Consider the following 24,701-nt stretch of genomic DNA (forward strand, 5'->3'; position numbering starts at 1 on the left):
CAAACTAGTGTTATATTTTTTTCCCCTTCTCGATACAAATTTAAAAGGAGGTTTCTCTGAAAATTCTGTGTTGCAATGATGACTTCTGGCTCCACCTGAACTTAACTTTTCTCAAACCTTGAGCTAAGCAATGCATTTTTTCGTAAGGAAATGTTTGTCTTAAGCTATGTTAATATACTACGTATTTCCGCTAAACTCTGGCTTCAGGTCAGTTCCCCCTAAAGGCTCAGAACTGACTTGACAAACCAGTATGTCTTACTCATACCTTGTTCTCCTAATCTATGTTAATGAAATGATATATTGCCTGGAAATCTGCCTTTCTTCAAGATTCATGTCAATCATTTTATGGCCCAGGATGACTCACCTGCTGCCAATGTTATCTCAATGCATGTTGTGGGTGACAGGCCTGGTGCCATTCTCTGAGACATTGCCTTTCTTTCCTTATCAGACTGCTAGTGGCTGTATAACATCTGGCTAAAGACCAGCAGGGGGTACTCTTACTGCGCCCATCTGAAGTCCATGTCAGCAGCTTTCTCTATCTCTTTTATACTTTAATAAAACTTTATGACACAAAAGCTCTGAGTGATCAAGTCATATTTGATCTTCATTTCAGATTGAAGATACATTCCATGGTATTGCCATCTTAAGTCTTTCCATCACTATGGGACATCTGTACATGTATTCAGGATATTTTTTCAGCAATCGTGTATAATTCCCAGGGTGCCAGTCTTGTCATCCTCGTTACATCCATGGCAAAGTATTTTATTAATGTTGACATTATTGAAAGGGAATTTTTTTAAATTCCTTTTCAGATTATTATTTGCTAGTGTATACAGATAAAACTGTGTAATCATTCATTTTTATCAGTTTGGACAGCTTGATAGTTGTCTTTACTTTCTTTACTTTCTCATACTTTAATATTATCCTGGCTCATATATGTACTGCTTCACCCCTAATCTCAGTCATTTATTCAAAGAACTTCTGTCCTTTTATTTTTTTTAACATTGAATTATTTTTGATTATGCTGGGTCTTCGTTGCTAGATGTCTGGTTGTAGTGAGCAGAGGCTGCCCTCTAGTGGCCGTGCCCTGGCTTCTCATTGCAGCAGTTTCTCTGGTTGCAGAACTTGGGCTGTGTAGCATGCAAGTACTTCAGTAGTTGTACAGGGGCTTAGTTGCCCCTGGGCATGTAGAATCTTCTAGCACTAGGGAGTGAACCTGTGTTCCCTGCATTGGTAAGCATATCCTTTACCACAGGACCACGAGGGACAAATGTCCCTTTCATTAGAGAATGATATGCACAACATACATGTAGGAGCTAAATATGCTCAGCTGACAATACTCGGAAATATATACATGTATTCCAGTTTACCTTTGAACATATTCAGTTAAAGGTAATTTGTGATGATGTCTCCATGGATCTTGTAAACTTTCCTTTTGTTTCTCCATAACTTCCCATTCCAATGGTAAGATACCTGGCTTCCACCACTTGTCATGTATAGAATTCAGTGCTTGTCCCATGTGGTTACTGAAAAAACTGTCAGACTGTCTTCCAAAGGGGGCTGTGCATGCATCCCACCAGTATCTTGAGTATGTTTCTGTAGGATAGTTTACTATCAGTATACCCTCCGTGGCCAGGTGTCTATTTCAATCTTTACCAATTATGAATGGGCTTTTTTGCTCTAGTGTTCTTGGACAATTTGAGTACAGATTCTTTGTCAGATATGCATTTTTAAGGAAAACAATTGTATTTATTTTTCGCTGTGTTGGGTCTTCGTGTGTGGGCTTTTCCCTAGTTCGGGTGAGCATGGGCCATAACTAGTGGTGTGTGGGCTTCTCACTCCAGTGGTGCTTCTTGTTGTGGGGCACAGGCTCACGGGCTTCAGTGGTTGCAGTATGTGAGCTCGGCATTGTGTCTTCCAGGATCTATAGCACAGGCTCAGTAGTTGTGGCACATGGGCTCCATAGCATGTGGATCTTAGCAGATCTTCCCATAGCAGGGATCACATCTGCATCTCCAGGACTGACAAGCGGATTCTTTACCACAGAGCCACCAGGAGCCACAGAGCCTCAGGCATATTTTTGATTCTAGTTTTCCACACATGTACCTGGTGAGACAGGCCAGGATCAAGAGGCCTGGCCACTGGGAGTCCTCAGCCACAGTTCTGGCCTTGCCGTCGAAAGCTCTGGGGACTTCGGCGAGTGCCTCAGCTTCCCTGGGACTGTTTCCTCCCCTCAGAAATGCCCTGCTGTTGGACTGTAGCCCACCAAGCTCCTCTGTCCCTGGGATTTCTGAAGTCAGAATACTGGAAGGGGTGCCACTGCCTTCTCTACAAGGTAGCATTTGGAAGATATTTTCTCCTGGATTGTGGTTTTGATGAAGGAAAGAGGATCCCTTCCAGGGCTTGAGAATGGATTCTTGCCTGACACCTGGAAATGAATTGTCCGTGGTGAGGAGTGCCATCCAAGCGAGAGACTTCATTGGGAAGGGCTGCCGGGGCAGAGGGCAGGAGGGTGAGGGAAATGGAGAGAACTGCTCTGCCACGTGGCTCACCGTCTCAGGGTTTATGGTCATTGGATTAGTTTCTGGTTTGTCTCTTGCCAGTCATTCTGAATTGGAATCCTTCCTGGGGGCACACGCATCACTCAGCCGAGGTGGATTCCAGCGAGGAGGATCCTGGGAAGTTGCTAGGACCTCTGGACTGCAGTCTCCTATCTCTTTTTGACCTCTCCAGAATCCTGGTTGGTGGTAGCTTGTTAGTCCCTTGTTCCTTACCAGGACCTCCCGTTGTAAGATGACTCCTGCAAGTGTTTTCTCTTCTCTGTTGCCTGGCAAGGGTGGGTGGTCAGTGGTTCATTTAATAGTGTGTCTTTTGGTTCTCTTGAATAAGGTCCTTCACAGAGTAAATGTATAAAATTTGTAAAAGTCAATGTTTTAAATAATTTATATTCCTAATTTGGTAAGTTGGCTTTTTTTGTTGTGTGTTATAACTCATCACCAGACCAAAGGTCATGTAAATCTTTTGTTGTTTTCTAAAATTTTATAGTTTTTTAAATTGAATTACAGTGTTAGTTGCAGAGTTTGTGTTTCTGTTCATTTCATCTTTTTTTTTTCAGTTATTTATTTTTAGTTGATTGATCATTGATTTACAATATTGGTTTGATTTGTCATACATCCACATGAATTAACCATAGGTGTACGTGTGTCCCCTCACTCTTGAATCTCCCTCCCACATCCCATCCATCCCCACCTCTCTAGGTTATTACAGAGCCCCAGTTTGAGTTCCCTGAGTCATAACAGCAAATTCCCACTGGTTTTCTATTTACAAATGTTGGTGTACATGCATCCATGCTGCTCTCTCCATTCATCTCACCCTCTCCCTCTTGTTCCCCACCCTTGTCCGTAAGTCTGTTCTCTATGTCTGCATCTCCGTTGCTGCTATGTGAACAGATTAATCAGACCCATCCTTCTCGATTCCATGTTTTTCTCTTTCTGACTGACTTCCCTGTTTCATACACTCTAGGTTATCCCCTTCATTAGAACTGACTCAAATGTGTTCCTTTTTATGGCTGCATTTGATACAGGCTCTGATTGTTCCTTAGCCATGTTTTGAGGAGGGTCATGGAGCTATTCTGCTCCATTTCAGTTTGGGCTTCCAGTCTGAGTGCTCACAGCAGAGCTGCTTCTGGGTGAGCCCTCTGAGGTCTGTGAGTGCAGGGCTGCCCGCTCTTCTCTGGGGGCCCGCAGGGGGCGCCAAAACCCCCTCTGACCCGTGGGCGCAGGACGCTTTGCCTTCAGACTGGGCTCAGTGACCAGCTGGCGGGAGCTTTGTCTCCTCAGGGCCCTCAGGGCTCGGGCTCCTGGGTAACGGGGCTGCGTCCCAGCTGAGAGGAGCGGGGTTGCCTCAGTGCCCACCAGCAGGGAGGCGCTGCAAGAGGGGAAAATGAGGACAAAGTAGACGTTTCCTGTGTCCAGCTGAGCGCTGACCGGAGGTCCATCTCAGAGGACTCGGGGGGAAAGAGCTCCATGTGCAAAATGGCGGGTTTTCAGTTCGATTTCTGTTAGATGATCCAGAGGATGACCTTCACTGATGTTCTTCCGAGTAGATGGCCAGTTTTCCTGTCACTGTTTCTTAAGAAGACTGTCCTTTCCTCTTCACTCGTTCCTGGTTTGATTTTCATGAACTGACCACATACATGTGGGTTCATTCCTGGGCTCTCTATTCTTTCCTGGAGTCCATGTGTCTGTGTTCCTGCCAGTTCCTCACTGTGGTGGTTACTACAGGTCCGTGATGTAGTTTGAAGTTGGAGAGGAAGATGCCTCCAGCTGTGTTCTTCTTTCTCAGAGTCTTCTTGGCCATTTAAGGTCCTGTTCAATATTAGCAGCCTAATATTAGGAATATTTCTATTTCTGTGAAAAAGGCCATTGAATATTATTTTGTGATTGCAGTCAGTGTATTTGTTGATGGCTTTGGTTGGAATGGACATTTTAATTCCTCATTGTTCCAGTGTGTGAGCGTGGAATAGTTTTCTGTTTATTTGTGTTTTCTTTGGTTTCTTTATCAGTGCTTTCTAGTTTTTTGACTTCTGGTCTTTTATGTCCTTGATTAAGTTTGTTGCTAGATGTTTTATTCTTTTTGATGCAATTATAAGTGGGACTTTCTTAATTTTTGTTTCTGATTGTTATTAGTGTATAGAAACGCAAGTGATTTTTGTATATTTATTGGGATTGTAAGTTGTAGTATTTTATATGATTGGAAATTGATTGGAAATTGCTCAACTTTACTGAATGTAGTCTAACAACTTTTTGTGAAGTTGAAAGGTTGTTGTTGAATCACGGTGAAGACACCAGGATTCTTGGCCCTCGGAGGAGAAGAATTCAATCTGGGGCCAGAGATTAGGCTTGATCGCTCAGAGCTTTTGTGTAATAAAGTTTTATTGAAGTATAAAGGAGATAGAGAAAGCTTCTGACATAGGCATCAGAAGGGGGCAGAAAGGGTACCCCCTTGCTAGTGTTAGCAATGAAGTTACATACTCTCCAATGAATCCAAAGAATGTCAGGAGGTTGTAAAGACCTCACCAGACCTACTCCCATAATTTACATTTTAAGATAACAGAATTAGCCAGAAGGTTTAATTCAGAGACTGTCCTCAGGCAGGATACATTATTGTTATATAATCCTAAGAAATATATAGAAGAAAAAAAAAATGTTTGTCCTTTCTTCCTCCTTGAGAATTCCAGACCCCTCTCTCCTTGGGGACCCCTAGACTTATCAACCTGCCTAAGAAATGACTCTCTCAAAGTTATGGGGAAATTTTTATTTGTAAAATCTGTTTCTCCTGCAATAGGTCATCCAGAGGACCCAAGGCATGGTGGTTACTAATAGACTTCCCACAGTACTTCTTCATTCCATGTGGACTCCTTCGAGGGCAGTGAGCATCACAGCATCCCTTGAACTTCGTCTGGGTAAGTCTTGACCTCTATAGGAAAGTTTCATGCCTGTCTAATCTGATTTTCTTTTATGGTATTGACTTGTTTGTTTTGAAACATAATTTACTTTCCAGGAATTTAAAATGTACAGAAAACTCCTAGCAATGGGGAAAGGGCTCGCATTTGCCACATCATCTAAAATACTCTATATATTTTATCCAAAATGGGTGCGTTCTCCTGAAAAAAACCTGCACATAATCTCCAAAATCAGGAAATCATATGGTTTCTACAGTATAATGTAATCCACAGCCCCACCTCCCTTTCAGCAATTGTTCAATTGTATGAATATATCTTTTCTTCTCATCCTTTTTTTTTTTTTTTGGAACACATGTATACCTGTGGCAGATTCATGTTGATATATGGCAAAACCAATACAATATTGTAAAGTTAAAAAATTAAATAATTTTTTTTAAAGAGTGTTACTGAGATTTTCAGTGATTTGCACAAACTTGATGGATTTAAAGCAGACATGGTGAATATGGGATTGGCGTGACCTTTTCTATATGGATATTTTTCACTAAAGATGGTTTTAATGTTTTTTCATGATACTCGGGGTTCCATGCGAATCGGTGCAGGGGCATCAGGCCTTATCTCAAGTGGATGGGGAAATCGGTGCCTTTGGGGTTGTGGTACGACCCACGAGGGTTTCTGTTGAGTTTCAATGTGAGACCGGCCTCCTCTTGAGGAGCAACGGGAACGTCGGGATTCCTTTCCAGACAAAGCAGGGGAATCGACCTTCATCTCGAGATGAGGAGGGGCAAAGGGGCTCAGATTGAGGTGTGCCGGGAAACTCGGTGTTCCTCTCGAGTGGGGACGGGTATGTCGGGGAACTTCCAGAGTTTCATAAAGGGTGTGAAGTACCGTTTCGAGTTTCAAGAGGGAACGTGGGATTTCTCTCGAGACGCTGCAGTGGGAAAGGGCCTCATCTTGCGTTGAGGGGAGAATCCCGTGGTTTTCCTTGAGGCTTGGCAGGAAGTTTGGAGTTCCTCTTGAGTTGCAACGTGGACCTCAGGGTCCTGCTCTTATTGCCTCAGGGAAGTCAAGTATCATTTCGAGTTGTGACGGGCACTTCGGGATTCCTCGCAAGTCACTTCAGGGGAAATAGGCCTCATCTAGACTTGTGTCCAGAAACTCCACATTCCTCTCCAGTGGCGACAGGGATCTCGGGGTTGCGTTCAAGGTTCACCTGGGGAGTCAGGCCTCGTCTTGAGTTGAAGCAAAGAACTCTGCTCTCCTCTGGAGTTGCGACGGGTATCTCCTGGAGCCCTTTGAGTGGCCTAAAGGGAGTCAAGCCTCCTATGGAGTTTTGAGAGGGAACTCGGGGTTGCTCTCTAGGCTCTGCAGGAAAAGAAGGGCCTCATCTCACGATGACGGTGACGGGGGAATGCCGTGGTTTTCTCGAGTTGTGGCAGGAAGTTTGGCGTTTCTCTCGAGTTACGACGGGGAACTCAGGGAGCCTCTCGTGTTGTCCCAGGGAAGTCCAGTCAGCATTCGAGTTGCGAGGGGGAGCGTGGGATTGCTCTTGAGTCACGGCAGGGGAATCGGGCCTCAATTTGCGTTGAAGGGGGAGTCTGGAGGTCTTTCTCGAGTTGTGGCAGGAAACTTTGGGTTCCCTCGAGTTGCGATGGTGACCTCAGGGAGCTTCTCATGGTGCCTATGGGAAGTCAGGAATCTTTTCGAGTTGTGAGGGGCCTCTCAGGATTCCTCTAAGGTCAGTGTAATGTAAGAGGGCCTCATCTCCAGTTGAGGCGGGAACCTCAGGGTTCCTCTCCTGTTCTGATGTGGATCTCGGGGTGTATCTGCAGTTTCAAACAGGGAGTCAGGTCTCGATTTGTGTTGAGGCATGGAACTCTGCTTTCCTCTCAAGCTGTAAAAGAGGTTTCAGGCCTCCAGTCGAGTTGAATTGGGGACATGGGGCTTTTCTCGAATTTGCAACCGGGGTATCAGTCCTCCCTTCGTGTTGTGAGTTGATTCTTGGGATTCCATTCGAATCAGTGCAAGGGAATCAGGCCTTATCTCGAGTGGATGGGGAAATCTGTGTCTTTTGAATTGTGGCAAGACCCCCGGGTTCCTCTCCAGTTTCAATTTGAGACCGGCCTCCTCTTGAGGGGCGACGGGGACCCCGGCATTCCTTTCCAGACGAAGCAGGGGAATCGACACTCATCTCGAGTTGAGGAGGGGAAAACGGGGCTCTTCTTGAGTTGTGGCGGGAAACTCAGCATTCCTCTTGAGTGGGGACGGGTATCTCGGGAAGCTTCTGGGGTTTCATAAAGGGTGTCAAGTTCCCTTTCGAGATCCAAGAGGGAACGTGGAATTTCTTGGGAAACGCTGCAGCGTAAACGGACCTCATCTCGTGTGGAGGGGAGAATTTCATGGTTTTTGTGGAGTTGTGGCAGGAAGCTTAGGGTTCCTTTCGAGTTGTGTGGGGACCTGGGGGACCCGCTTGTGTTTCCTCAGGAAGTCAGATCTGCTTTTGAGTTATGAGGGGAACCTCAGGATTCTTCTCATGTCACTGCAGGGATGAGTAGGGCCTCATCTCGAGTTGAGGCAGGAACCTCAGAGTTCCTCTCCATTTCTGACATCAATCTCGGGGTTTCTGTGGAGTTTGAACAGGGGAGTTAGGCCTCGTCTTGTGTTGAGGCATGGAACTCGGCTTGCCTCTCGAGTTGTGAATGGTGTGTCAGGCCTCTTGTCAAGTTGGATTTGGAAACTGCGGCTTTTTCTGGAGGATGCACCTGGGGTGTCAGTGCCCCTTTGTGTTGTGACTTGATTCTTGGGGTTCCATTCAAATCGGTGCAGGGGCATCAGGCCTTATCTCGAGTGGATGGGGAAATCAGTGTCTTTGGGATTGTGACACGACCCACGAAGGTTCCTGTCAAGTTTCAATGTGAGACTGGCCATCTCTTGAGGTGCGACAGGAACGTCAGGATTCCTTTCCAGTCAAAACAGGGGAATCGACCCTCATCTCGAGATGAGGAGGGGCAAAGGGGCTCAGATTGAGGTGTGCCAGGAAACTCGGTGTTCCTCTCGAGTGAGGACGGGTATGTCGGGGAACTTCTGGAGTTTCATAAAGGGTGTCGAGTACCATTTCGAGTTTCAGGAGGGAACGTGGGATTTCTCTCAAGACGCTGCAGTGGGAAAGGGCCTCATCTTGCGTTGAGGGGAGAATCCCGTGGTTTTCCTCGAGGCTTGGCAAGAATTTGGGGGCTCCTCTCTAGTTGCGATGTGGACCTCACGGACCCTCTCGTGTTGCCTCAGGAAAGTCAAGTCTCCGTTCGAGTTGCGAGCGGCCTCTCGGGATTCCTCTCCAGTCAGTGCAGGGGCATAGGGCCTCATCTTGAGTTGAGGCCGGAACCTCAGGGTTCCTCTCCAGTTCTAACATGGATCTCGGGCTTCCTTTGGAGTTTCAACAGGGGAGTCAGGCCTCGTCTCGTATCGAGACATGGAAGTCCGCTTCCCTCTCGAGGTGTAAAAGGGGTGTCAGTCTTCCTTTCGAGTGGACATAGGGGTCTGGGGCTTTTTCTCAGGGTGCCACGGGGCTGTCACACTTCCCTTCGTGTTTTGAGTCAATTCTCAGGGTTCCAGTCAAGTCCGTGCAAGGGAATCAGGCTTATCTGGAGTGGATGGGGAAATCAGGGTCTTTTCGAATTGAGGCACAACTCCCTGGGATGTGCTCGAGTTTCAAGGTGAGACCGGCCTCCTCTTGAGGGGCGACGGCAACGTCCGGATTCCTTTCCCAACGAAGCAGGGGAATCGACCCTCATCTCGAGTTGAGGAGGGGGAAAACGGGGCTCTTCTTGAGTTGTGGCGTGAAACTCGGTGTTCCTCTCAAGTGGGGACGGGTATTTCGGGGACCTTCCTGAGTTGCATCAAGGGTGTCAAGTACCCTTTCGTGTTTCAAGAGGGAATGTGGGATTTCTCTGGAGACACTGCTCTGGAAAGGGGCCTCATCTCACGTTGAGGGGAGAATCTCGTGTTTTTTCTCGAGTTGTGGCGGGAAGCTTGGGGTTCCTCTCGAGTTGCCACGGGGACCTCAGGGACCAACTCGTGTTGCCTCAGAGTGGTAAGGTCTCTTTTCGAGTTGTGAGGGACACGTCGGGATTCCTCTTGAGTCGCTGCCGGTGAATAGGGCTGTGTCTAGAGTTCAGTCGGGAAACTCAGTGTTCCTCTCCGGCGGCGACAGGGATCTCGGGCTTCATATCAAGGTTCAACTAGGGAGTCAGGCCTCGTCTGGTGTTGAGGCATGGAACTCTGCATTCCTCTCGAGTTTTCAAAGGGGTATCAGGCCTCTGGTGGAGTTCAGGCGGGGAATTTGGGCTTTTTCAAGAGGATAGGCTTGGGCGACAGGCCTCCCATCCTGTTGTGAGGGGATACTCACTGTTCCATTGCAGCCGGTGCAGGGGAATCAGGACTTATCTGGCGTCCTCTTTCCTTGCAGCAGGATCCACGGGGTTCCACTTGAGATTCAGTTGGTGACACAGGCCTCCTCTTGTGGTGCGAGGGGAAGTTGGGATTCTTCTTGAGCTGAAGAAGGGAATGGGCCCTCATGTCCACATGAGGTGGGACACACAGGGCTCTTTTCGAGTAGTGGCAGGAAACTCGGCTTTCACCTCGAGTTGTGACGGGGATCTCTGGGCCCCCTTGAGTTGCATGAAGGGAATCAAACCTCCTGTCGAGTTTTGAGAGGGAACTTGGGATTGCTCTCGAGGTACTGCAGGAGAAAAGGGCCTCATCTCGCGTTGACGGGGGAATCTCTTGGTTTGTCTCGAGTTGCGGCGGGAGGCTTGGGATTCCTCTCCAAGTACCACGAGGAACTCAGGGAGCCTCTTGTGTTGCCTCAGGGAAGTTAAATCTCCATTCGAGTTGCGAGGGCGAGTGCGGGAGTGCTCTGGAGTCACGGCAGGGGAATCAGGCCTCAATTCGCATTGAAGGGGGCATCTCAAGGTGTTTCTTGAGTTGCGGCAGGAAGTGTGGGTTCCCTTGAGTTACCATGGGGACCTGAGGGAGTCTCTCATGTTGTTTCTGGGAAGTCAAGAATCCTTTCGAGTTGTGGGGGGCCTCTCGGGATTCCTCTCGAGTTGGTGCAGGCGACTAGGGCCTCATCTTGACTTGAGGCAGGAAACTCAGGGTTCCTCCATAAGGATGGTGTCATCTGCATATCTGAGGTTACTGATATTTTTCCCAGCAATCTTGATTCCAGCTTGTGCTTCATCCAGCCTGGCATTTCACATGATGTACTCTACATCTAAGTTAAATAAGCAGGGTGACAATATTCAGCTTTGACATACTACTTTCCCAATTTGAAACCAGTCTGTTGTTCCATGTCCAGTTCTAACTGTTGATTCTTGAACTGCATACAGATTTCTCAGGAGGCAGTAAGGTAGTCTGCTATTCCATTTCTTTAAGAATTTTCTACAGTTTGTTGTGATCTACACAGTCAAAGGCTTTGGAGTAGTCAATAAAGCAGAAGTAGATGTTTTTCTAGAAGTTTCTTCCTGGTTAGGAAATAGCTAGGTGTAGCTACAGTAGAATCAATCAATTTCATAGAGAGATATTTTAACAGTTGTTCATATCTTGTGTTTTACACCAATGATTAGGGTGATGTTTTCATTGTTTTCATCACTAGGTTGAACTTCTCAACTTTAACTGAAACATTTACATTATCCTCTAAAATTTTAGGGCAATTAAAAAAAGTTATGAAACATTTTATGTTACTGATTTTTTTTTTTTTTTTTTTTTTTGTAAACTGGAGGAATGCTAGACAGAAAGTTACTTAGTGATAATATGAATTTTAGTTTGGTAAGAGATGATAGTTGGAATTGAGGCCGAGACGTTTGCAAACTAATTTTTTCTTTGTTATTCGATATAACTTGCAAAATGCCAGAGTAACAATTTTTAATATAGCAATTTGTCTCCTTTTAAAATGTGTATTCTTAAAGAGGATGATGGAGATAAGTAGAAAATAGTTTAATGTAGTGACTTATTTTTCTCCAGCTGATCTGTTAATAAACCCAAGAGCCCAGTAACTGTTTTGTCCAAAATGGTCTAATGGCCCTTGCTAAAACTTTTCCTACTGTGATTCTGTGGGATTCTGCAGGGCATTCTCATTCTGGGGCCATTCACCCTCCCTGTCGTAAGCAGGCAAGTGAGAATGTCAGTAACACTGAAAACCATGCATAGACCCTACGTTTTTTGAAAAATACATATTAATTGCAAATACTGATAATATGATTATTAATGGTGATAAAGTATTTCCAGTGCACTTGACTGTGATCTGTGTGTAGTGACTTTACAGCTAAAATTACTGTTTGTAGCATGTGGTCCCTTTCAGCTTTGTTTTAAAGTAAAACAACTCACTGATTATTTTTCTTTCTGAAGAAGAAAGACTTGTGGTTCTATCTTAGAAAATTGACAACTTGGTTTTCCTTTGACTTTTCTTTGGCCTTTTGGCTCTTCTTTACACTGGTTATTAATCCCCATGTGTGCATGCTAAGTCATTTCAGTCGTGTCTTACTCTTTGTGAGCTTATGGACTATATCCCGCAGTCTCCTTGTCCAAGGGATTCTCCAGGCAAGAATACTGGAGTGGGTTTCCATTGCCATCTTCCCAACCCAAGGATTAAACTGGGGTCCCTTTGTCTACTGCATTGGCAGGCAGATTCTTTACCCCTAGTACCACCTGGAAAGCCCCACTAATCCACATGGCAGGCCAATTCAGATTCGTGGTGCTGCCTTTTCTGCCTTTCTCAGGGACTGCACTTCTGTTTTTCCACAATCCATTTTGTGAAACTGGTTTTCTCCACCTTCATCTACTGGTGAAGAAACTGACCTTCCTCTACATGAATCTAGGTGCAGAGGCTGCAGTGAGGCCTCAGGGGTTGTGGGTTCTTGGGGATCTTCAGTTCCTACAGTGTCTTTGTGTTTCCTTCACAAAGAAGCCTGAGGTGCTGAGGCTGACCATCTGAAGTCCATAGAGTGAAATCTCCTAGAAGGACAGGCTGGAAAGGAAATTCGAGACTAATGTGCTTGCTCCAGAAGTTTGTAGCAGAAACGTTAATAAGAAGAGATCCTTTCCAGTTATCTTTTCTCCTTATCTTCTCTCTCTCCATTTCCCTTTACTTATTTGATGCAACCCACCCCGACCACGGTGGTTTTTCTGGAGCCTCCTGGCATTTTATTCATATCTCTATCATGTGAATTACTTAGGTTTAGATCTGATCTGTATCTACTATCTGTCTTCTTTGTAGACTCCTAACATTTCAAGACCTTTGGATACAGTATATACTTAAATATTGAGTGAATAAATGAAGATCTTTTGCTGAAAATATATAAATATTAATAAAATATCTACTTAGCACATGAATGCAAGTATTATATTTGATGGAATTCTGTGTGTGCTGAAAGAGCCTGAGGACCATTTTAAGGGCTCATCACCAAGCTCCAAATGTTATTTGATAGATTTATGCAGAGAGACTTAATTTTAGTTTTGAATTCGTGGAGAACAGGGTCAAGGTGTGAGAGTGACTTGATCATTCTTGGTGCATCTTTGGAAAATCAAGGCCATTATCTTCCTTTTTTGTAAAAAAAAATTTTTAAGTATATATGTTTATTTGGCTGTTCCTGGTCTTAGTTGCAGCACATAGGATCTTCATTGCTACATGTGTGATTTTTAGTTCCTCAACCAGGGATCAAACCTGGGCCCCCTGCAGTGGGAACATGGAGTCTTAACCACTGGACTGCGGAAAGTCCCTTTTTTTCTTTGTTTGAATAAATGCTTTCTGAAATTTTTAATTTTATTTATTTATTTCTGGCTGGGCTGGGTCTTTGTTGCTATGTGCAGACTTTCTCTAGTTGTGGTGCTGCGGCTTCTCATTGCAGTGGCTTCTCTTGTTGAGCATGGGCTCTAGGCACTCCAGCTTCAGTCGTTGCAACTCGTGGACTTACTTGTCCCTTGGAATGTGGGATCTTTCTGAACCAGGGGTCAAACTCCTGTCCCCAGTATTAGCAAGTAGATTCTTAACCACTGAACCACCAGGGAAGTCCAAGTCCATTATCTTTCTTTAAAAATGTGAATGGTCAAGAGATTGAACAGATGACTGATTTTACAAAAGCAATTTAGGCACAGAAAATCCTGGAGGAAAATATAGAAGGATAGCTGGTAGAAACATGACAAACTTTTTGTATAGGAATCCTAAGACCTGTGTTTACTCGCTGGCTGAAAGAATGGTAATCCACCTTGATTCCAAAAAAATATATGAGCAGCTTATGAATATGTGAGGTATACAAAAAGATGAGAGAGGGAAATAGATCAAATTGAAAGGAATTGAGTATAACACTGAGGTGAACCAAAATGCTGAAATGAATTTCAGAAGGACTTGCAGTTTTTAAAGGTGGTTGACATTTATCCCTCAGGTTTAAGGTAGAAAGGGAAGTGGGAACACAGCTGGATCATGCCCCATGGCTGTGAGATGAAAAGAAATAGTCTCAGAAGGACAACTCTTCTGTCCTCTAGTATCCAAAAGAAGTGTTTCTATGGCTTCTAAATAAAATAGCTTCTGTGGGATGAAATATACTGTGAAGTACATTCTCAACTGATTTCCGGGTTTGTCCTGATGCTTGACTCCATGTTCACTTGAGGAAAAGCAGAGATTCTGTAAGGGGCCAGGGGGTGTTATCTCTCAACCTGCCACCTGACACAGGAATAAAATGCTCTCAAGCAGATCAACCATGTCTCCTGGAGATGATTTTCCATGTTCAGTTTTTGTTAAATCAGCCCATGTTCAGTTCAGTTCAGTTGCTCAGTTGTGTCCGACTCTTTGTGACCCCATGAACCACAGCACACCAAGCCTCCCTGTCCATCACCAACTCCTGGAGTCCACCCAAGCCCATGTCCATTGAGTTGCATATCCTATCTTTTTTCTTCCTGTCCTCTCTACAGATGTAAACCTCATCCAGGTGTGTTTTGTTTTGTAAGTCACTGGCTTATTTGTGATGACAAAGAGATCATTTTTGAAGCATATTTGGAATTGTGGAGCACCCAGAAATTTTTGTGAGGTTTTTTTTTTTTTTTTTAATGGAGCATTTAAATATTTGTCAAGAATGTTCTTTCTCCCACTCTACTTCAGACAATAATGTTTTTTTAAAACCAGTCTAGTTTCTTGGACTTCTAGTTGGATGGCTTCACCGACTTGAAGGACGTGAGTTTGAGTAAGTTCCAAGAGTTAGTGATGGACAGGGAAGTGATGGACAGAGTCAGACCTGACTGAGTTGCTGAACTGAACTAAACTGAGCTTCTTAACCCTTAGGAAGGGTGGGTGGAGGAGTTGGCAGTTTGAGATGTGCTCTTGAGAGCTCTCCCTGGGTCACTCTGAAAACACCTGTCCTGATGATGAAGAGGGACTGTCTGCGGATGCAGGGCTGACAGAAGGCAGTTCTGAGAAGCTCCCCAGTTTTGGAGGAGGGGTGGGAGGCCAGTGCCCTGGTAGTTTGCATGAGGGGTCCACACTCTGAGGACACTGGAACACGGTGGGTTTCTCCCCTACCTGCCCACTGGTTCCTGACTGGCCCAGTACTCAGAGGCCCTTCACTGGGCAGAGCCCAGCCTGTGTGTCCCTCGGTGGGCAGCCCTTTGTGAGTTTTCATGCTTCCCTTTACTCTTTTGCTTCCCCTTCCTTCTCTTTCCTTCTTATTTTTCTTGTTTCCCTTCTCCTCGATGTTTGTTTTTCTTTCTTCTCTTGATTATTCTCATTTTCCCCCTTACTTTGTAGCTATTCTGTACATTTCTTTCACCTTAAAATCTGGACCCTCTAGAACTCCTGTGCTCCAGCTTATGATCTTGAAGAGAATATTTTGATGTATAAATTTCTCCTAGGCATCATAACACACTGATTCAAGGAAGTAGTGAAAGAGGTGAGGGTGAGAGGATGAACTCAATTCAGATCAAAGTTTAGATGTAGGTGTTCAAAACAGTGGAATATATATATATATATATATATTTTTTAAACAGTGGAATATTGATAACACTCTCTAGTTCTTTGTTTTGGTGAGGTGGTGACATTCTTTTTACCATCAGAATCCAGATGTTTGCTTTTTGGAGCAGGTTGCATGACCTAGGACTATTAAAAAACAACAACAACAGCAACAACAAAAAACAGGAAACACTGTATGTGTCTCTAAGGGAAAGGCTATTTGTGACCCCCCTAGAGACCCTGTGGGCTCTGCCTGCATCGCCTGCATAGACAGAAAACAAAGAGAAAATGTCCTCGTTTTTACAAAGCCCCAGGGTCTTGTCTCAAGTCTGTTGTTTTGGAGGATTTGAAGATGATTCAAACCAGCAGAAAACAGAAGTGTTCTAGAGCCTGGATTTGCTTTAATATTAACTGTCCTCACTTTGATGTTAAAGATCTTTCTTCAAAAATGGCCAGCTCTTGTGTTGAGTTGAAAATAGAGATCTGTCAGTATAAGAGAAACATCTTTTGATTAACTTAGTGAAATATAGTATTTGGGAAAACACTTGTGTATTAAAGCTGTTTGTTAGTATTGTTGCCACAGTGATACCTGTTGGTGAGTGATTATGCCATGCTGTTCTCAGTGATTGTGTTCTGAAAGATGTACCCTGAACTTAGGTGCAGCCCTAGCAATGGCATGGTGACTTGTGCCCTGCTCAGCACCCACTCTCCTGGGGCTCCCGCTTTGTTTCCGTGGTTTCACCATTCTTTGTTCTCACCTTTCATCCCCTCACACAACACTCAACAAATATTTCACACATCTACTGTGTGTCAGGCACTGTTCTAGGTGCTGGGGAGTCAGTAAGGAAAAGAATCTACAAAGTATCTGACTTCATAGAGTTTGATTTAGTCAAGTAAGATAGAGAAATAAGTCGGCAAACAAGTGAATTCTATAGCATTTTGTTTGAGGATCGACTTTGTGGAGAGAGCAACAGGGAATGGGGTGCTCCATGGAGCAGGGAGAAGGAGGGTGTGTGTGTGTTCAGAGATCCTCACACACCCAGATCCCCTGGAGGGAGCAGGACTGTGTGCACAGGGCAGCAGGAAGGCTAGTGCGGCCAGACTGTGCTTAGCAGGTGGGGATGGCACAGAGGGTGGGGCGGCGGGAGAGGAGAAGCCCAAAGGAGGCTCGTGGGGCCCAGGTGGAGACCATGCTTTAATCCAGGTGAAATGAACTTTCAATGAAGGTTAACAATATGTTGTATGATTTAAACCATGAATGCCTTTTACTTTTTCCGTGCATTGTCACATATGTAAACTAAAATGCTGCTAAATTAGAAAAGTCTGAGGTATCCCCCAGAGTGACTGCTATGTGTTGTCAGGCATCTGGTCTGTGTGCCAGTCTGGGATGGGGAGAAGTGGGACAGTGGGGAGACAGACTCGTCTTTGTCTCCCTACCAGCTGTGTCTGGGCCTCAGTTCCTCACTGCGATGCAAGGATGGGTAGGAGAAGTCATTCTCCGACTCCAATCCACGATCACTGGTAGTTCCTGGAGGCTCTTTTATGTCTTTATTTTTGTAACCCCCATGTAAGCTTCACAGAAAGCATCCCCTAGCTTAAAAAACAGAAGGAAATGTAGCTTGGCTATCCCTTAGGTTTTCTTTTTATTATTATTATTTTTTTTACTTTATAATATTGTATTGGTTTTGCCATACATCAACATGCATCCGCCCCACGTGAAGAAGCTGCAGTCCCATAGATTCTGTCTCAGATGACAATCACTCAGTGCCTCTTAGCGAGGGCACATTATCTCTTGTTGAAAGTGCAAAGTCAACTGTCAAAAGTCAGATACGGTGCCCAGGACCCCGTCCTTCCAGGCTAGGGAGTTGGCTTCCATCGTGTACAGACTTAAGAGAATAATATGTACAGTGACTATCTTAGTAGATACTTCCTGACATAAAATAGAAACCAGCTATTGAGATAAGTAATCATGACTGATGTGTAAAGAAGGGCAAAGTGCTAATCTAATTTTAAAAATACCTAATGACATGAGCGTGTCATTTTGTGTTTTACATGTACTGAAAAGGGATCATGTCCTCATAGCATGTAAGTATAGCTGGAAAATAGCCTGGGTGTGTGGGTGCTTATTGTGGTTGCAGGTATATTGTAGTTAGTCTCATTTTCTGGGCAAAGAAATGGGAACATCAGGGGCAGGTAGGTTTTGCAGCGCTAACCGCAGCTGGAGCCCTGGGGCGAAAGGAGAGGGGAGGCAAAAAGACGACAGCACCTGGTATTCCCAAGTGGTCTCACATCCAGTACTAACCAGGCCTGACCCTGCTTAGCTTCCGAGATCAGATGAGATCAGGCCTATTCAGGCTTGTAGACAGAGGCGGCTGCTGCCAGGCACCCTGAAAGCCCTGCGCTGCGTCTCAATTTCGCTCTGACCTGCCTGCTGGTTGGGAGAGCCAGGCGCACTTCTCCCCTGACATGCGCTGTATATGCGCCGCAGGACCGGCCACCAGACTCCGGGCAGCCAGGGCGGGCAGCCGGGCGGCTGGCCAAAGCCTCCCAGCCCCCACACACTGCCACCCTTGGCCAGCACCCGCGTCCGGAAGGCTTCTGGGACCCAGAGCAGGCGGCTGGGAATGTGTGTGGAAGCTTGAAGATTGGGTGAGGGTCGAGGAGGTCTCAGCGCTCTCCCACCCTGGGCCTCTCCAGGCCCACCCCATCCCATTCACTGCATAGGGCCACGTGGCCCCGGAGGCGTGCGGTCCTCTGAGCTTCCTTTGGGCCTAGGTGCAGTCCAGCTGGGGCCGGAGAGCCCCTCATGCTCTGCACCTGCCTGGTGCCCAAACGCACGGGGAGCCACCAGCATGATCGACTGGAGAGCGTCAGCCCCGCCCCTTTGCCCTACCGAGACTCCCCCTTGCTCCACGCCACCCCCCAAGCGCAGGGCCTTCCTGAGAGAGCAGATGAGCGACAGGCAAGCACACGGACAGACACACAGACACTCACACGCAGCCAGGCCAAGTGAGACAGACGACAGACACAAGTTCGCCAGCAAGAGCCAGAGTCATAGCACCTAGGAGAGGCCGGGGGCAGAGGAAGGGATGGGAGGCCCGGTATCAGGAAACACAGAGCCAGAAAGAGACGAAGGTTCAGAGACAGACTCAAAGATGGCGAGGGGGAGACAGACACGTGTGCGAGCACACACAACTGCACACAGACACACACACACGGAGGCACAGACAGAGAGAGGGAGACACAGAGCCACTAACAGATGGAAAACGCGAGACAGACACGGGAGAGAGAATGGCATCCGACCCGAGACAGACACACTGGCACCCACCATGACATACCTCAGAGAAAGGCTGTGAGGAATTAGCAGCTTCCCCAAGGGAGGGGCGTCAGCCTTGGGCTGAGCCCAGGATGGACACGGTGCCCTGGGGCTGGCAGTCACCAGTAGGGTCTCCAAGACTTCTTGTTCGCAGCTGAGATCTCAAAGGTCCCCTTCGGCTTGGCTACCTTAGGCAAGACCCAGACCCAGTCCCCAGGCCAGAGGGTGAGTGAGTGAGAGTGTGTGTGTGAGTGTGTCGGTGGGCGAGGGTGTGGTCGGGTCGACGGGGGGGCCGGGTGGATACTCAGAATGGAGGGTGGAGTGTGTGGAGGTCAAGGGATGGGAAGCCTGTGTGGTCCTCTTGATGCCTCTCTCTCTCTCTCTTTCTCTGTCTCTGATACCTGGGGTTTCTGGCTCTTGACCCATCTCAGAGTCTGGGTTTGTGTTTGTGTATTTGTGTCTATGTGTCTCTGTGGGTGTGTGCTTGTGTGCGCGCAGCACGTGCGGTTGCCTGTGAGGATGGGGCTGGGTTGATGGTGGGGCCGGTGGTGGGGCAGCCTCCGGGATTGCCTGAGGCTTGCCCAGTTCAGTTCAGTTCAGTTTGCGACCCCATGAATCGCAGCACGCCAGGCCTCCCTGTCCATCACCAACTCCTGGAGGTCACCCAGACTCACATCCATCATCCATCGAGTCAGTGATGCCATCCATCCATTCATTAACTCCACCATAGTTTGGTCCCAGGTAAATCGTAGGGAGGGAACACAGCTCCACCCATCAACAGAAAATTGGATTAAAGATTTACTGAACATGGCCCCGCCCATCAGAAAAAGACTCATTATCCCCCACAGTCAGTCTATCCCATCAGGAAGCTTTCATAAGCCTCTTATCCTTCTCCATTAGAGGGCAAACAGACTGAAAACCACAGAATGGCTGTACCATTTTAATATTCTCAGAGGCAATATGTGAGAGATCTAATTTTGCTACATCGTTGCTACTGTCACCATTTAAAAAAAATTCAGTTCAGTTCAGTCGCTCAGTCGTGTCCAACTCTTTGCGATCCCATGAATTGCAGCACGCCAGGCCTCCCTGTCCACCACCAACTCCCGGAGTTCACTCAGACTCACGTCCATCGAGTCAGTGATGCCATCCAGCCATCTCATCCTCTGTCGTCCCCTTCTCCTCCTGCCCCCAATCCCTCCCAGCATCAGAGTCTTGGAAGCTCCATCCACAACCTAAATCTCCATTCTCAAAATGCCTAGAAGGTGATGTGAAGGTGAGTAGTACATGAATGACTCTTGATCCATTGTAAAAATGTAGGGTCAGTTTTATAAGTAAGTTTCACTATCTTTATCCTGACCAAAAAGCATAGGTTTTTATTAGACTCGTAACAACACAATTTTGCAGTTTACAGATTTGCATTCTGGAAGCAAACTTTTGTAATACCATGAGAATTTTATTATGCATGGAGGCAACTCTCCTCCATGTCTAGTAGGAAGAGATGATGGTCCTCAACAGGACTAGTCAAGGTGCTGGGGAGTGTATTCCAACAGGTAAGAGTCTTCGAGGTCCAGGGCCTGACTCATGCACACAGTAGACTGTGAACTGGTGACTGACTCTCACCTAGGCAATGTAGAGGGTTTGAGAAGGGCCCTTTAACTCACTGGGTGGCAGAGTGCTGGAAGTGGACTATCTCCCTGAGTTCATCAGACCAGGAGAAATGAGCTTTGTCTCAGAATCAGATGTGGGCCATGTGGGAGAAAAGTCTGGCATATGTTCAATTACCTTCAGTCTTTATTTTTTTTTAATTTATTTATTTTCAATTGAAGGATAATTGCCTTAAGGTATTGTGTTGGTTTTCACCAAACATCAGCGTGAATCAGCCATCGGTTTACCCATGTCCCCTCCCACTTGAATAGTGCTCCCTGAGGATCCATGGAGACTACAGCTGAAAGGTGCAGCAAGAGCAAAAGTCAGAGATCAGGTGAGCTAAAACTGAATCATTAGGCACCACAGGAGTGAGATGCACCCTCCAGATGACTGCAGGAGAGGACACAGCAGTCAGCCTCTTAGCTGAGTACCCACTAAACACACCACAGGAAAATAAAGACAACATGGACAACCTGCCACGGCCAACGACCTAAGTCCCTAAACCAAGCAAAGCTGTCCTATCCTCTGAATCTCTTCCCCACTTAACTGAAGACACTGAAATCGCAGCAAGTGGGCTCAGACGGAGGATCACCTTCCTGTTACAGGCCTCTAGCCCTAAGCAGGACTAAGCCAAGGGAAAACCAAGCTACGAAAGTGAGGAATTCCGATTATTGTCCAGGACTACCCACTTCAAGTACTTAAATGAGACAATATTTGTAACCTAAAATCTCTGCAGTTGTGCATTATCCAAGACTCTGACTATTATCATGGGCCTGCAGGAGTCTTCTTCCAGGGAAGGAGAAGATAACTGTGGCTGAGTGGGCAAGACAGGAAAATAAAATTGCATCTTAATGCAGTTCAATACAGTGGCCACACAAACATGATTTCATTTACTCCTCACAGCCTCTGCAAAAGTTAAGCATGTGAACTTGTACAGCTGGGCAGGGCTGCATGCTCAGAAGGGCTCTGCACTTGGTTTAATGCTCTGTTGTTGTTGTCTTGAAATTTTTACTAATTTTGAAACAAGGAGCACCACATTTTGACTTTTCACTGAACCCTACAAATTATGTAGTTTGTTCTGCAAAGAGCTTTTGGGAGTCTGACCATATTGAATTTTTTGACCTAGATTCGAATTATATGGTGTTAACTTCTTACAACTTTTTATCCTGTGCATATTTATGCAATTTTCTCTGTTTTATATTAAAATAAAATTTTAAAAATAAATCCTTCCCCAGGAATAGATTTACTCCAGGAAATAAGAAAAAAAAATTAACTTCTGGCTTATGTTCTCAATGAAATATAAGGGCATGATTCTATCAAATGGACTTCCCTGGTGGCTCAGACAGTAAAGCGTCTGCCTACAATGTGGGAGACCTGGATTCAATCCCTGTGTTGGGAAGATCCGCTGGAGAAGGAAATGGCAACCCACTCCAGTATTCTTGCCTGGAAAATCTCATGGACGGAGGAGCCTGGTAGGCTATGGTCCACGGGGTCGCAAACAGTGGGATACGATTGACCGACTTCACTTTCACTTTTTTCTATCAAATAGACAAAAATAAGAGAGTTAATCTAAATTGAAGAACTGAAATAAAATCTCTACTGGAAGTACTAAATAGCAGATTTGACTTAGCAGAAAAATAAATTTTGAAGAAGACAAGATAAACTTGAGATGGAATCATAAAATTCAGAATAAAGACCTAGGAAAGTAAAAGAAGACAACAGAAATGGAAGTAAGGTGACAGAGACTCAAATTACAAACTATGATCATCTTTAAAGGAAAAAAGTGGATCAAAATCAACTGTAATAAAAAAATAATAATAATAATCTCTCCGTAGTATAAAAGGACCTGACACCAATAGAAATAAAGAAGTGTCACTGTGTTCATGGCAGATTTAATAGGCAATGTGTTTCCTATCAGCTTTGTTCTTTGAATTCCAAGAAAATAAAAGTCATCTTGAAATCTTCTAAACTTAAAAAAGGTAATTTCCAAGAATTAGTGTATAATCAATAAAGTTTCTGTTTTTGTTTCTCTGCAGAAAACAGTAGAGAAATGCCTTTGGGTTTTAGTAGTAAAGTTATAGAGAGGTGATGGCACAAAAAATATGCTAACCAGTCAATTTGCTAGTCATGGTTGAGAGCAAAATGACAATCTCAGATATGTCTATGAAAAAGATTGCTTAAGATGTTAATTCATCCACTGGAAAATGAAAATGAATCAAATTTAAAACTCTATCATTGGGAAGTCATAGTATAATGGTAAAGAACTAGCAATAAGCCCTGAAAATTGCAAGAGAAAAAACTTTAGAAATCACTAAAAACTAAAGGAGAAAGATTGATGTCTAAAATAATTTGCGTAACTATGGTAACTAACATAGGACACAAATGACAAAATATACTTTAATAAAAGCATTTATTTACCTTAAACAACAGGGCCTACAACCCCAGATTAAACTAACAAAAAGTATATAAAGAGGGAAAAGAGCAAAAGAGCATATATTCTTCTTACTTTTCCATAAAATGGAGTTAATTGTAATATTTCGTTTTCATAATAACATCACAAACAGAAATTCAATAAATCTATAAAAATTGCTAACCTTACCACTAATAAAATTAAAATCAAGTTCTCCATTTTCCAAATTATTATAAATATAAGAGCATACAGAATATCTTCCATTCCACCAGGGAAGCCCTATCCAATAGAACACACACAAAGGAAGAAACAACTTGGCTAAAAGAGGCATAAAATTAACAAAAGTCAAAACCATAAAAACAATTAGAATCAATTACAATAAAGGTAAATTCAGATGAATCATGTGGTTCAAACAAGATTATGCCCCTGGTCTTGGAATAGCTCTAAGTGGCTATAACTTCACAGGAAACACAGTATAAAATACATTGTTATATACAAAAAAAATTTAAAAATCAAAAGACTAATACTACGGCCCAGTCTTCTTGATGAACACAGATACTAAAATTGTAAATGAAGTAACAGGGAACAGGAAACACTCCATGGTCCTAGCTTGTTTCCTCTCCATTTTGGTAGTTCAGCAGAGAGCTGGCACAGGAGACCTGAATCCCCTCAAAGAAAGGAAAGGCAGCCTCAACTTTCCAGGGGTCCTCTTTTCTAGAAAGACCCCTTCTAGGCCTGGGAGCATCCATTCTTGCATACTCACATAGATGATCCCTGGCCGTCTTCATGAATACATAGGGCAAGACTAAGGCTCCCTCTACAGACAGAGGAGCCTCCATATACCAAGAGCCTGATGTGTGTGTGTGTGTGTGTGTGTGTGTGTGTGTGTGTGCGCGCGCGCATGCTCAGTCATGTTCAACTCTTTGTGACCCCATGAACTAGTCCACCAGGTTCCTCTCTCTGCCCAGGGAATTTTCCAAGCAAGAAAACTGGAGCAGGTGGCCTTTTCCTTTCGCAGGGGATCTTCCCAGCTCAGTGATCAAACCCACATCGCTTGCATCTCCTGCATTGGCAGGTAGACTCTTTACTACTGTGCCACCTGGGAAGCACATTTTTGTTCAATTGCTCAGTCGTGTCTGACTCTGCTACCCCATGAACTCCAGCACACCAGGCCTCCCTGTCCTTCACTACCTCCGTTCCCTAAACTGTGGGACAGTGAGATTCTAGGTGATCTGTCTGTGTGACACTGTTCTCTGCTAGGCAGTTTCCTCCATATTAAATCTACTCTACATTGTTAATGATGTTGTCCAGGTGTTTTTGTACAACAGGAATAGAAGTCAACAATTTATTATGCCAAAGGACATTCACTTGACTAATGAAAAGCAGATTGTTTATAAAATTGATTAACATCCTGTGCTGTGCTTAGTTGCTCAGTCGTGTCTTACTCTTTGCGACCCCATGGACTGCAGCCTGCCAGGCTCCTCTGTCCATTGGGATTCTCCAGGCAAGAATACTGGAGTGGGTTGCTATGCTCTCCTCCAGGGGATCTTCCCAACCCAGAGATCAAACCCAGGTCTCCCACATTGCAGGCGGATTCTTTACCATCTGAGCCATCCTCACTTCAATTCAGTTCAGTTCAGTCGCTCAGTCCTGTCCAACTCTTTGCGACCCCATGAATCGCAGCATGCCAGGCCTCCCTGTCCATCACCAACTCCCGGAGTTCACCCAGACTCATGTCCATCGAGTCAGTGATGCCATCCAGCCATCTCATCCTCTGTCGTCCCCTTTTCCTCCAGCCCCCGATCCCTCCCAGCATCAGAGTCTTTTCCAATGAGTCAACTCTTGGCACGAGGTGGCCAAAGTACTGGAGTTT

At 45.2% G+C, this 24,701-nt stretch overlaps 4 pseudogenes; all 4 read left to right on the forward strand.

Moving 5' to 3' along the window:
- Nucleotides 1-24,701, forward strand: part of LOC133230835 (coiled-coil domain-containing protein 3-like) — a 46,442-nt pseudogene that overhangs the window by 14,806 nt on the left and 6,935 nt on the right.
- LOC133228509 (olfactory receptor 5D18-like) overlaps nt 5,389-24,701 on the forward strand; it is a 45,351-nt pseudogene continuing 26,038 nt past the window's right edge.
- LOC133229033 (olfactory receptor 5L1-like) overlaps nt 19,958-24,701 on the forward strand; it is a 40,049-nt pseudogene continuing 35,305 nt past the window's right edge.
- Nucleotides 19,974-24,701, forward strand: part of LOC133227859 (olfactory receptor 5D16-like) — an 85,799-nt pseudogene continuing 81,071 nt past the window's right edge.

Source organism: Bos javanicus, chromosome 1 (assembly GCF_032452875.1).
Source record: "Bos javanicus breed banteng chromosome 1, ARS-OSU_banteng_1.0, whole genome shotgun sequence".
Lineage (NCBI taxonomy): Eukaryota > Metazoa > Chordata > Mammalia > Artiodactyla > Bovidae > Bos > Bos javanicus.